The sequence below is a fragment of the Choloepus didactylus genome, chromosome 4, assembly GCF_015220235.1.
Source record: "Choloepus didactylus isolate mChoDid1 chromosome 4, mChoDid1.pri, whole genome shotgun sequence".
NCBI classification, from domain to species: domain Eukaryota; kingdom Metazoa; phylum Chordata; class Mammalia; order Pilosa; family Megalonychidae; genus Choloepus; species Choloepus didactylus.
The window spans coordinates 146,989,228-147,003,108 of record NC_051310.1 but is presented as its reverse complement, the minus strand read 5'-3'; the positions used below and the strand labels follow the sequence as shown (position 1 = coordinate 147,003,108).

Genomic DNA, 13,881 nt, shown 5'->3' with positions numbered 1-13,881 from the left:
CCTTTCTTTTCAACCTACAGAACTCTCTTTAGCATCTCTTTTAGGGGCAGCCTAGTGGTCACAAACTCCCTCAGTTTTTGTTTATCTAGGAATGTCTTACACCCTGCCTCATTTTTTTTTAGAACATCTTAAATTTCTAACCCTCTCTTTACAGGTACCTAAACCACTTTTGATTAAAAAAACTATAGAAAGTTAGTAACTGCCACAAGCAGGTGCCAGGCAATGGCACGTGTCAATTTTCCACAGAGCCCTCCTCGGGGTCTCTGCTCACACTTGCTGGCATCAGTTGCAGCAGATTTTAGTTCACAGGTCGCTTTTCCCCATATTTCTTTGTAAACTCTTCAGCGTTCTTACAGATTTTTTTACAGTCCCTAGAGTATTCTAGGTCAGCCCAAAGCAGGTGCTTGGGGTGGGGGTCAGACTTGGGGTCGTTCACTAGTGCAATGAGGGACTGAATTACTTGGTCGGTTTGAGTGGCTGGCTTTGAGTTTTCAGCACTAATTACCAGCAGACAGACTTGCCCCTTTTTCATTGATGTTTGGGTGGTAGATCTTTGTTTTAAATGTGATCTTCAGTGGTATGAATGGGTACTCTGCTGGAAAGTTGATTTTGATTCTGAAGGCCCCCTTATCATATGGACAGTTATCAGGAACAGTAAGCCCTTGCTTAGTCAATAAATTAGCTTCATCAACCTGGATGTTATGGAATTTTTTCATTCCACATTTGCAGATTTCTTCAAGCTCCTTCATCACCCTCCTGCTGGGTGCCATCTTGGATCTGGTGCTGCTGCTTCTCTCCCTCATTTTTGAAAGACATTTTACTGGATAGAGAGTCTTGGTTGGCAATTTTTTGTTTTCAGCAGTTTAAATATGTCATCCCACTGCCTTCTTGCCTCCATGGTTTCCAATGAGAAATTGCCATTTAATCTTACTGAGGCTCCCTTGTACATGGCATGTTGCTTCTCTCTTGTGGCTTTCAGAATTCTCTCTTTATCTTTAATATTTGATAGTTTGATTATAATATGGCACAGTGTGGGTCTATTGAGTTTATCCTGTTTGAAGTCATTGAGCATCTTGGATGGGTTATATTTATGGCTTTCATTAAATCTGGGAAGTTGTCAGCCATTGTTTCTTTGAATATTCTCTCTACCCCTTTCTCTCTTTCTTCTCCTTCTTGTACTTCCACGATGTACATATTGGTATGCTTGATAGTGTCCTGCAGGTTCCTCAGGCTCTGTCACTTTTCTTCATTATTTCTTCTTTCTACTTTTCAGACTGAATGATTTATATTTTCTCAGTTTCAAGTTCACTGATTCTTTCTTCTCTTAGTTCCAATCTGCTGTTGAACCCCTCTAAGGAATTTTAAATTTCTGTTACTGTGCTCTTCAGCTCTGTTTTATTCCTTTTCATAATATCCATCTCTCTCTCAATTCATATTCTCATTGTGTTCATTTATTGTTTTCCTGATTTTCTTAAGTTCTTTGTTGATGTTTTCCTTTAGCTCTTTGAGCGTATTAAGGATCATTTTTAAAAGTCTTTGTCTGGTCATATCCCAAAGTAATTTGGGCAGAGAATAAAAATATAAATGCAGGGCTGCCCTGAGGAGCTGGGGGAAAATGCAGAAGTGTTGGACTTCCTCAGCTGGATTGTTGCTGATGTTGTCACAAATGTGGAGGACTGGTGGTTTGGAATACCAAGCCCTCTATTTTGGGGCTTGCCCTTATGGAGCTTGTTACTGCAAAGGAGAGGCTAAACCTGCTCATAATTGTGCCTAAGAGTCTCCCCCTGAGTGCCTCTTTGTTGCTCAGATGTGGCCCTCTCTCACTAGCTAAGCCAACTGGGCAGGTGAACTCACTGCCCTCCCCACTATGTGGGACCTGACTCCCAGGGCTGTAAACCTCCCTGGCAATGCAGAATATGACTCCCGGGGATGAATCTGGACCTAACACAGTGGGATTGAGAACATTTTCTTGACCAGAAGAGGGATGCAAAATGAAACAAAGTTTCAGTGGCTGAGAGATTCCAAATGGAGTTGAGAGGTCACTTGGGTGGACACTTTCACACACTATATAGATTACCCTTTTTAGGTTTTAATGTACTGGAATAGCTAGAAGTGAATACCTGAAACTATCAAACTCCAACCCAGTAGCCTGGACTCTTGAAGACAATTGTATAACAATGTAGCTTACAAGGGGTGACAGTGTGATTGTGAAAGCCCTGTGGATCGCACTCCCTTTATCCAGTGTATGGATGGAAGAGTAGAAAAATGGGGATAAAAACTAAATGAAAAATAGGGTGGGATGGGGGGGATGATATGGGTAGTCTTTTTTTACTTTTTTATTCTTATTTTGACTTTTTCTGGTATAAGGAAAATGTTCAAAAAAATAGATTGGGGTGATGAATGCACAAATATATGATGGTACTATGAACACCATAGATGATTGTATAATAGAAACCAAGATGGAGGCTAGGTGAGACAGGGCTAAGGAACACCTCCTTGGAAAACACTAGATAAGGACCAGAGAGTGACCCAGAATACCGGTTACAACGATGTGCCAGCTAGATGAGATCTGCTGGTTCCCAGGGGCTGTATACTTGGTGAAACTGGGAGTCTGCATTCTGAAACGTGTGAGTAAGCTGGCTGGAAGTCCCGCAGCTGCGTGGCGATCTGGGGAAGCCAGGGTTCGGTGTCTGGAGACCGACGGGCTCTTTTAATAAAATAAATAAATAAATAAATAAATAAAAGGGAAAAAACCCCAGAAGCAGCTGCAGGTGCAGTCATGGGAACCACACAGTAAAACACAGGAAGAGGGGGCTGGGCCGGCCTCTCGGTGTCTGGCCTGGAAGATAGCCTGCTGCAGATATCCCTGGGGCCAGGGGGATGGAGTGCCACAATCTGAAGAAACCCCACGGCTAGCAGCTCACTCCCGGGAGGGCTGGATAAACTCCTGCCTGGGGCCGTGCCCACAGCCCAGAGCCCCGCCAGTTGTCCTGGAGCTGGGAAAGAGGAACTGTGCGAGGAGGGGGGTGTGGAGATGCCCCATGTGGCCATTTTTGCATCAGGCTGAAAGCAAGCCGGCTCGGCCCGGTGGCCCGGGGCTTTCCTTGAGGGACAGCATGCACTGATGACGTAGCATGGCATTCCCTCAGCAGAGGTCCTGGAGGATCACAGCTGGGTGGGGGGACCCACTCGGAGAACCCAGGGACACTACACCAAGACCGGTGGTTTGTGTGACAGTGAGAGAGAGGGGCTGGGGCTGAAATGAAATGAAGGCTTGGACTCCTGCGGCGGCCTTGAATCTCCGGGAACTGGGGGGATTTGAATATTGAGGCTGTCCTTCCTCCCTGGCCACCCGTACAAGTGCCCCGCATTCAGGGCGGACAGCTCCAGCAACACACCCAGGCTGAGTTCTCCGGCTGGACCCGACAAGCATCGTTTCCCCACATACCACGGGGACAAGGTGGAGAACTGACTTGAGAGGTATAGGTGACTCACAGACGCCATCTGCTGGTTAGTTAGACAAAGTGTATTTTTTTTTACAAATTGAAAGAACCCTGTCGAGCAGAGCAAATGCCAAGAGGCCAAAAACAACAGAAAATCTCAATGCATATGATAAAACCAGACAATATGGAGAATCCAACTCCAAACACATAAATCAAGTTATCAGAAGAAACAAAATTCCTTGCACAATTAATCAAAGAAATGCAATCGAGGAACGAAAACATGGCAAAGGATTTAAAGGACATCAAGAAGACCGTGGCGCAGGATATAAGCTACATAAAGAGGACCCTAGAAGAGCATAAAGAAGACATTGCAAGGCTAAATAAAAAAATAGAAGATCTTATGGAAATAAAAGAAACTGTTGGCCAAATTAAAAAGACTCTGGTTATTCACAATACAAGACTAGAGGAAGCTGAACAACATCTCAGTGTCCTAGAAGTCCACAGAACAGAAAATGAAAGAACAAAAGAAGGAATGGAGAAAAAAATCGAAAAAATCGAAATGGATCTCAGGGATACGATAGATAAAATAAAACGTCCAAGCCTAAGAGTCATTGGTGTCACAAAAGGGGAAGAGAAGGGTAAAGGTCTAGAAAGAGTATTCAAAGAAATTGTTGGGGAAAACTTCCCAAACCTTCTACACAATATAAATACACAAAGCATAAATGCCCAGCGAACTCCAAATAGAATAAATCCAAATAAACCCACTCCGAGACATATTCTGATCAGACTCTCAAATACTGAAGAGAAAGAGCAAGTTCTGAAAGCAGCAAGAGAAAAGCAATTCACCACATATAAAGGAAACAACATAAGACTAAGTTGTGACTACTCAGCAGCCACCACGGAGGTGAGAAGGCAGTGGCATGACATATTTAAAATTCTGAGAGAGAAAAATTTCCAACCAAGAATACTTTATCCAGCAAAACTCTCCTTCAAATTTGAGGGAGAGCTTAAATTTTTCACAGACAAACAAATCCTGAGAGACTTTGCCAATAAAAGACCTGCCCTACTTCAGATTCTAAAGGAAGCCCTACCAACAGAGAAACAACAGAAAGGAGAAAGAGATACAGAGAATTTTAACAGAAATATATATTACCTTACATCGCAAAGCACCAGGACACTCATTTTCCTCTAGTGATCATGGATCTTTCTCCAGAAGGGACCATAAGCTGGGACATAAAACAAACCTCAAGAAATTAAAAAAAAAAAAATTTGAATATACTCAAAGCACATTCTCCAACCTAAATGGAATACAAATAGAAGTCAATAATTTTTGAACTATAACTCCACTATTTACTTCCTACATGATATAAATTACACAAACTCTAAGGACAAATCAGTGGTTTTGAACTCAATGTAAAATATGAATTTTAGACAACTATATAAAGGTAGGGGAATGGAGGAGTATAGGAACATAGTTTATGTGTCCTATTGAAATGAAGGAGGTATCAAAGAAAAACAAGATTGATATGCATTTAAGAGGTTAATTTTAACCTCCACAGCAAACACAAAGAAATTATCAGAGAATGTAACCATAGCGATGAAATGTAGAGTTTGGTTTAAGAGAAATGGGGGAAGGGGCAATGGGGAGTTAAGAAATGAGGGTGGAGTTGCTGTTTGAGGTGAAGGGAAATATCTAGTAATGGATGGTGGGAAAGAGCATTACAACATTCTAAATGTGATTAATCCCACTAATGGAAGGCTAGGGAGGGGGTGGAATGAGAAGATTTAAGCTGTATATATGTTTCCACAATTAAAAAAAAAAAAAAAAGACAATCTAAATAGAAGATGATTGAATGCCAAGGATGAACTTGGATGGAATTGGAGGATAGAGGACAGGTGGCTCAAAGGGACACAGCTGAGACATAGGTAAAGGAAATATAGAATGTAAGCTTTGTATCATTATTGAATCTTTTGTACTTCTTAGCTGCACTTAGTGGGATTGCATAAAAGAATGTTCTTGTTCATGGGAAGTGTATACATGAATTATAGTGTATGTTCAAAGATGTGTGCAGCTAACTCATATGTTCAGAAGACAGAGCAATAGATGATGGATGATAGGGAGGGAGAGAGGGAAAGAAACAGCGAAGTGACAGCATGTTAAGGTTGGTGGATTGAGCTATTGGGGAAGGGGGGTCAGGGTATGATGGAATTCTTTGTATGGGGTTAGTATTGTTTTTGCAACTGTTCTTATAATTGTGAATTTATTTCAAAATAAAATTAAAAAAAAAAAATGATGAGGTTAAGACTGGTACAGAGTATCTCCCTGGGCCATTTAGTTAAGGAATCCCTGATGTTAGTATTTTTTATCTTTCTGCTTGACCAGATTCTGCAGGCAGTTATCCACCAATCTCCTGCTTGGAGGGTGCAGCAATGGCTGCTAATGTTCTGGGAGCCAGGGGGTGAGAAGAGGGCTGGTGGTCGCAGCCCTCAGTATGTAAATGTCACTTAATCATTCTGTTGACAATATGAGCTTTCCACCCTCAACTATGCCTGGTGTTTCCCATTTTCCCCAGAGACATTCTCTAGAGACTAAACATCCTGTTTGCTATGGAGTGGGGGAAAAGGGCAGTTACTTGGCTATATGTGGCGGGAAAAAGAATAGAGAACTTTAATTTCTTCTCAAATAGACTATGTCGGGTTGGATGTATTATGTCCCCCAAAACTCCATGTTCTTTGATGCAATCTTGTGGGGGCAGATGTATTAGTGTTGATTACGTTGGAGCCTTTGGATTAGGTTGTTTCCATGGAGATGTGACCCATCCAACTGTGAGTGACACCTTTGGTCAGGTTGTGACCTCTGATTGAATGTTTCCATAGAGGTGTGGCCCCACCCATTCAGCATGGGCCTTGATTATTTCACTGGAGCATTATAAAAGCTAAGACAGAAGGAGCTGATAGCTAGCTGCAGCATACAGAGACATTTTGAAGATGGTTGTTGAAAGCTGACACTTTGGAGAACACCATTTTGAAATGCAACCTGGAAGCAAGCAGACACCAGCCACAATGCCTTCCCAGCTAACAGAGGTTTTCCGAATGCCAATGGCCTTTCTCCAGTGATGAAACCCTATTGATGCCTTACCTTTGATATTTATGGCCTTAAGACTGTAACTGTGTAACCAAATAAACCCCCTTTGAGAAAAGCCAATCCATTTCTGGTGTTTTGCATAGCGGCAGCATTAACAAACCGGAACATAAACTTTCAAACAATCCTGTTTTTAGCTACATTCTTTACACCACCTTCAACCCCAGTTCCAGAATCTTTGGAGGATTTTTCTGTATAAGACAGATTGCTCCTCAGCTTTTTCTACAGCTGACTGTTAATGCATTGTCACTTGTCTATCAGCTTTTCAGCTTTCTATTATCTTTACCTGTATAGATTTATATTTTCTTAAAAATTCCTTTGCTGCTATTACTGAGGTTTCTGGAAGGAATGAAAAGTGAATGCATGTGCTCATTCCTCCATCTTTTATGTAGAAGTCCCACAATTTCATATTTTACATTGAAACATTCTTTGGTATTCTCTAGTAAGGGAATCCTAAATACAATAAGCCCATTATTAAATTAAATCAATACATGTTTATTTCACACCTGCCATTTCCAAGGTAATATGTTTACATTATGTTGACTCTCTCATGGTCAGTTAGGAGATGCATGTTATCAAATGGATTTTGATGTCAGGAGTGGTTTGAAAATTGTATTTCTAATCTTAAAGAAATCTACTGACTACATATACCAGGAAAAACTAATTTGGAGTGCATGTAATCAGCAAGATTTGGTGTGATAGGACAGGGAAAAAAATTTGTTTTAACCTCAGTGTAAGAGAAAACAAGAACCCAGATGCAATATGCTACAAATAAAATAGCCGTGTGGACTAATTGACTGACTAAAGTTCTGTTTGAATAGCATTCAGATTTCTTCAGCTGATCAGCAATCCCAGCTGCTGGAAAATGGCTTTAGATCAATGTCACTGGCTGTGATGTATCCCGACTGCCCTCTGAAAGACAGCACCTCTGCAGGAGACCTTGACTGTGCCCTGGATTTCCATTCCATGCAGAAAGAGCAATACCTTGCTGCTCTCAATGCCAACTAGAGCATCATTCACACTGAAAAGTCTGCTTGGAAGGCAGAGAAGGGATGAGGCCACACTTCTTGCATGAAGGCAGACAGTCCATTCGCTCACTTATGAGGGAGAATTTCTCATGTCAAGTAGAAAGCAGGATTAAAGGCACATTGCACTGAAGTTGTGCAAATAAATACAGCCCAGAGCAGATGAAACCTGAGCCTAGAAGGACATGACTCCCCCATTTTAATCTAAGGGGATGACTTGTATGGTGCCATGGCAACAGTATCACCTTCAATAACATCGTCAAGAAAATATCACAGAAACATGACTGGAATACATGAGGACTTGGTGTTGATTTGAAGAGCCTTTGATCAAAGTATTTCATTTCTTAACATGTAAGAAACTACACAGATAAGATCTATAATAGAAAATTAGAATATGCAGGTGAATAAACTACAGTTAGCTCTCCCCTTAGATACAAACACTGCCTTGCAGTTATTTTCCTATGCTTATATACCCAACTATAGTCAAGAGGGAGGACAAAGTAAAGATTGTTTTTGAAACAAAGAGTGAAAGGGTTTCCTTCTCATAGGTCCTTGCTGAAAGACTTACAAAGAATTAAATAGGGAAAGAAATTAAATGCAGAGTAGATTGAGAAAAAAATTATAGAATATTGTTTTGTTTATAAAATAGGTCTTTACAAACTACCACTTCTGTGGACAAGGCCCAGCTGCCCAACTTTTGTTGCACAGGTTTATTTGTTTCTAGAAACTATGCTGCCAAATAGAGGTCATGGCCTGGCCTGCTTCTGAGCAGTTTTTCTTCCCTACCTGCTACTCTTGATTCTGTCCCTCTGAGATTCATTTTGCCTATCCTCAGGAATTTCTCTAACTTGTCCAAGTTGTGAATTTATATCCTGTCCTGCTGCTACCCTTCACCATCCCCCAAATGGTGACTGTCCTCCCAACTCAGTGTCAGCAACAAAAGCAACATTAACCATGGAGAAGGGTTAAGGATGTGGCAGAGGGCTGCTCAGGATAAATCCCATTAAAGCAAAGATCAGGCCAGGCAAGCAGGGTACAGAGAGCCTGACGTCTGGGAAAGAGGAGGTGGAGTGTATGTTTGACTTCAGTCCTTAAGAATGGAGCATCTGTTGTTCAGTCCCTCAACCAATAGTAATTGAATGCCTGCTAGCGAGGAAGGTGAGATTTTCAGGACCACGTCAAAGGACATTAAGAAAATACAGAATGGGCCAAACCTTGGTCTAGCGTGAAATAACCCCGGGGATGTAATTTTGAATTGCTTTATAACGGAGTCCACAAATTCATAGGTAGCATGCACATGAAGTTTCACTGACTGGAAACAAATGTTTGCATTGGAAGAACTACCCCTTAAAAAGCCCATTTCTTCAGCTCATGAATATATTGCTGTTTTTGCTGAGTGTAAGGATATTTCCACTTCTACCACAAAAGCTGTATTTCTTTCAATATTAAGGTTAATGAGGGCTGTGGCCCTGTAATCTAAATGAGTAGGTTAATTCTCATGTGTCCTAGATAGTTGAGAGAGAAAGAGATTTAGAACTTCAGCTGGAAGGGGTGCACACGCTGCTAAATTGGAAAGGAAAGTAAAGGGACTAGGGAAAGCACTTCCTAAAAGGGTCTCTGTACCCCAGTTTCTCTACCCGTAAAGTGGAGATGCTGAACACAAGCCTTTTCTCATCCATGCATGAATGAGTGATACCAGTTCCTTGACTTTAAATACTTTGGGAGATGAGCAATTATGTGATTTAAGGTTTAAATAAGTTATATATTTTGTCAAAACTCATCAGAGCTGCTCTGACATTGCTGGGAGACATGCTCTTGAGTGCATTTTCAGAAGTAGGGATGTGGTTTGCGCTGCTCTCATGTCCTGTTATCAAGGGCATGGACTTGCAAGATGTCATTAGAAATGTCTTCATCTACAGAGCAGTTTCTATGTACATATCATTCTCATGCATTAATTCCCCAAATGCAATAAAGTCTGAAGTTTGAAAACATTACAACAGAATGAGATGATTCCTACCTGTTAATTCCAAATGATGACACATTTTGCCCAAATGTGACCCCTATCATGGCTTTCTCCTCCATTCAAGACCGCCTTTGACACTGTTGTGATGAAAAAGGTGGGGGCAAGGAAGGCAAGGAAGCAAAAAAAATGAAAAAGAGACTCCTGTTTTCTGACTGTCAGAATAAAGCCTTCATTGTTACTTCAAATATTTAGATGAATCAATTTTTTAAATCAAAGCCAATAAATAGAATGATGTGGAATTCATTCATTCTGGCACTGTCTGGTTCTGTGCCAGATACTGGGAAAACCATGATTTTTTAAAAGTCTAGTAGTAGAGGCAGAAAGGAAATAAATAATTTAAATTATGGTCAGTATGAAATTCCAGAACCAACAAAATGAATGTTGTAAATAGTATGTTGTAGTGACAGAAAGCAGATCATTGGGGGCCTGGGCTTGAGGTGGAGATGACTGATTTTGGAGGAGTGAATTTGAGAGGTGATAGAATGTGCTAGGTTTGAATTGGAGTAGTGATAATTGGGTATATACAATTGTCAGAACTCATTGAATTGTATACTTAAAATGGATACATTTTATTGTGTATAAATTACACTTCAATAAAGTTAATTTAAAACAAAAATAACATGGTTCATATTATCACAAACCAAAACAACTTGAGAGAGTGAAGGAGAGGCGAGATCCAACTATAGTTGAGGTGACTTCAGGAAGCCCCTGTCTACAACTGGCATTCTCTGCCATAAGAAGGAAAGAGGCCCATGCAGAGGGAATAACATAAGCAAAGGCACTTAATGTTTTCCATATTTTTCCTTGCAACAAAGAACTTTATGAAGATAAAAGTCATAATTTTACTTTTCCTGGGAAAGTAGATATATACAGCCAGATCATCCCACCAAAGTCCTTCTAGATTCTAAAGTGGCAAAATAATAATAATGATAATTTTTTTATTATACCTGAGTTAACTCTGAAAAGGTCAAATTATGTCAGAGTTGTAGTGTGTTTCTGTATGCTCAATAGTATGTTGTAGAATATTTATACTTCCCTCCCTTAGAGGACCGTTAAAAGCAAGAAGGTCCAGTGTTTACACCAAGAGAATGAGCCTCCACCAGTGGGCTTTCAAATACCGGGAAGGTACACATGTATGTGAACAGAACTGTCTGAGGGTGCAGAACCCCACAAACCATAACACAGAAATGTCCTTGGTAATAAAAATCCACCTTTCTTCCTCTTTAGTTAAACAAGGGGCTCAAACTTGTTGCTAAGATTCCTTCTTGCTCTAGGAGTGTAATTACAAGTTCCACTTCAAACATGACAATGAGAGAAGCTCTGTGGAACCAGCAAAACTAGTGAAAATTACTATAGAAAAATAAAATAAAAAAACATTTAATGTCTCTGGAATGGTCCTAAGGGCATGCAGCAAATGAAGAAACATTTATTTAAGAAAATCTACTATAACTTGGTAAGAACAGCAAAGGACTGTGGGATTTGAACCAAGACCCACGCTTCCTTCCTACCTCCCAGCTCTGTGAGACAGAAACTCCACTCCACACTGGTGCAGCCAAGAACACATGGCTCCCTCTTCGCCCAGCTCCCAGTCAGAGGGCTATCTTCCCAGGAGGCGCAGGATGTCAGCTTTTCTTATTCTTCCCCCAGCTATCTGTTGCTGAGGTGGAGTTCTGGGTGAGTGTGGCTGAGTGGTGGGAGCTCCCGTCTTCTGCTCAGCCTCCACTTGGGAGACGGAGGCTCTGTTGTGGGCGTGGCACAGCTGGCAACACTGGGCCACAGCTGCCCTTGCTTCAGCTCATAAGGCAAAGGCACACATTGAGAGAAGGCCTGAGGCTACTGCTACCCCCTCCACCAAGTGCTCAGTTCCTAAAGAAGGGCATCACTCAGCATCATGCCATTATCCCCAGGTCTGAAATGGCTTGAAAGTGCAAGGAAAGGAGACTGGCCTGGATTTGATTGTGGTTAGGATGTGGAATGGGAGAGAGCTCACATTTGAGCAGGGGCTTCTATGGGTTGAATCTTCTGCTGGTTTCAAAGGGGGGAATACCCAAGCTTTCTTATCAATTTGTCCAGGTGTGGGGCACATGGGGAAGAAAAGCGGGTGAAGCCTAAAAGCTGTCAGCAAATATCAAATAATGGAATCAGATTCCTTATTACACTATAGCTCAGAGATTTCACCTGGGGAAGGAAGGAGTTGGGGAAGAAACAGGCCTTTAAACATTAGAGGGCCCTGAATCTCTTTCCAAGGGAATGAATTTCATTTGCAACAGATAGGGAGAAGTTCAAGCCTTAGGGCACTCTCAAAAACAGTGGAGAGTATAGTGAAAGGCAATTGAGAAGAAATCGGTAGATTCACTAGAGAGATAAATTAAGCTGTAAATCAGCCACTTTGCTGAGATTAGCCCTCCTGGGATCAAGAACAAATTCCAAACATGGACCTCAGGAACCATCCTTTCAAAGGAGACTGAAGTTTGATTGAATCCATCTGTGGAGCAATTTATGCCCAGGGCATTGTTGCAAACAATAGAGCAATCAGCTGGCAGTTAGTGGAATTTAAGAGCTGGGCGTCCCCAGGGAAAGAGATAGACCAGAGAGCCCAGCCAGAACCGCTGTCACCCTGGATGTCGTGGACATGCCCAGGCTGGGTCCTCTGAGGAGCAGCATCACAGGCTTCACATTGGGGGTGGGGGGGGGGGATAGACCTCATTAAAATAATCCAACCAGTCACTAAACAATTAAACAAGAAAATAGCAATAATAAACCCTGGAAGGAGGGGTTATACCCAGAGTTGCTATAATATATTATCTAAAACATTCAGTTTCCAACAAAAAATTATGAGCTATGCAGAGAAACGGGAAAGTATGACACATACACTGGCAAATAAGCAGGCAATAGAAACTGCCTGTGAGAGTGACCAGATGTTGGATTTAACAAAAAGAGACTTCAAAGTAGCCATTAGTTAGGTCTACTCAGATGCAGCTGGTGGAATTAAAGGAAACCATGATTAAAGAAGTAAAGGAACATATGCTGACAATGTCATGTCAAATAGGGAGTATCAATAAAGAGATAAGAATTATAAAGAATCAAATGGAAATTCTGGGGTTGAAATGAAAAAATGAATACAGGGGATTCAGCAGTAGATATGAACTGGCAGAAGAAAGAACTAGTGAACTTGAAGATAGTTTGCTAGTGATGATGCAATCTGAAGAACGGAGTGAAAAAAGGATGAGAAATATGGGACACCATTAAGTGTGCCAAAACATGCTTAGTGGGAGTACCGAGAAGAAGAGAAAGAGAACAGAAAAAAATTTTGAAGAAACAATTGCAGAAAACTTCCCAAATTTATTGAGAAACAATAATCTACACATCCAGGAAATTCAACAAACTCCACATAGAATAATTGCAAAGAGATCTACTAACAGACACATCATAGTAAAAATGCTGAAAGCCAAAGACGAGGAAAGTATTTTGTAAACAGCAAGACAAAAACAACTCAACACTTACAGGGGAATGCCAGTAAGATTAATAGCTGACTTATCATAAGAAACAAGAGTGGCCAGAGAGCAATGGGATACATAGTCAAAGTGCAAACTATATATACGTTAAGAGGTTTTACCTAGAATATGTAAAGAACTTTTAAAATTCAACAATGAAAAGACAAAAAAACAAAAACAAAAACAAAACAATTGAAAAGTGGGCAAAGCTCTCTCTCTAACTAAGCCACCTTGGCAGGTGATCTCACTGCCCTCCCCACTACATGGGACCTGACTCCCAGGGGTGTAAATCTCCCTGGCAACTCAGGATATGACTCCCGGGGATGAATCTGGACCTGGCATTGTAGGATTGAGAACATCTTCCTGACCAAAAGGGGGACGCGAAATGAAATGAAATAAAACTTCAGTGACTGAGAGATTTCAAATGGAGTTGAGAGGCCACTCTGGTGGACATTCTTACGCACTATATAGATAACACTTCTTAAGTTTTAATGTATTGGAATAGCTAGAAGTAAATACCTGAAACTACCAAACTCCAACCCAGTAGCCTTGACTTTTGAAGACGATTGTATAACCATGTAGATTACAAGGGGTGATTAGTGTGATTGTGAAAACATTGTGGATCACACTCCCTTTATCCAGTGTCTGGATGAATGAGTAGAAAAATGGAGACAAAAACTAAATGAAAAATAGGGTGGGATGGAGGGGATGATTTGGGTGTTCTTTTTTATTTTTATTTTTTATTCTTATGCTG

At 41.0% G+C, this 13,881-nt stretch overlaps 1 pseudogene; it reads right to left on the bottom strand.

The window, feature by feature from the left end:
• Positions 1-298: 298 nt before the first annotated feature.
• On the bottom strand, positions 299-770 carry LOC119533396 (annotated as a pseudogene).
• Positions 771-13,881: the final 13,111 nt, after the last annotated feature.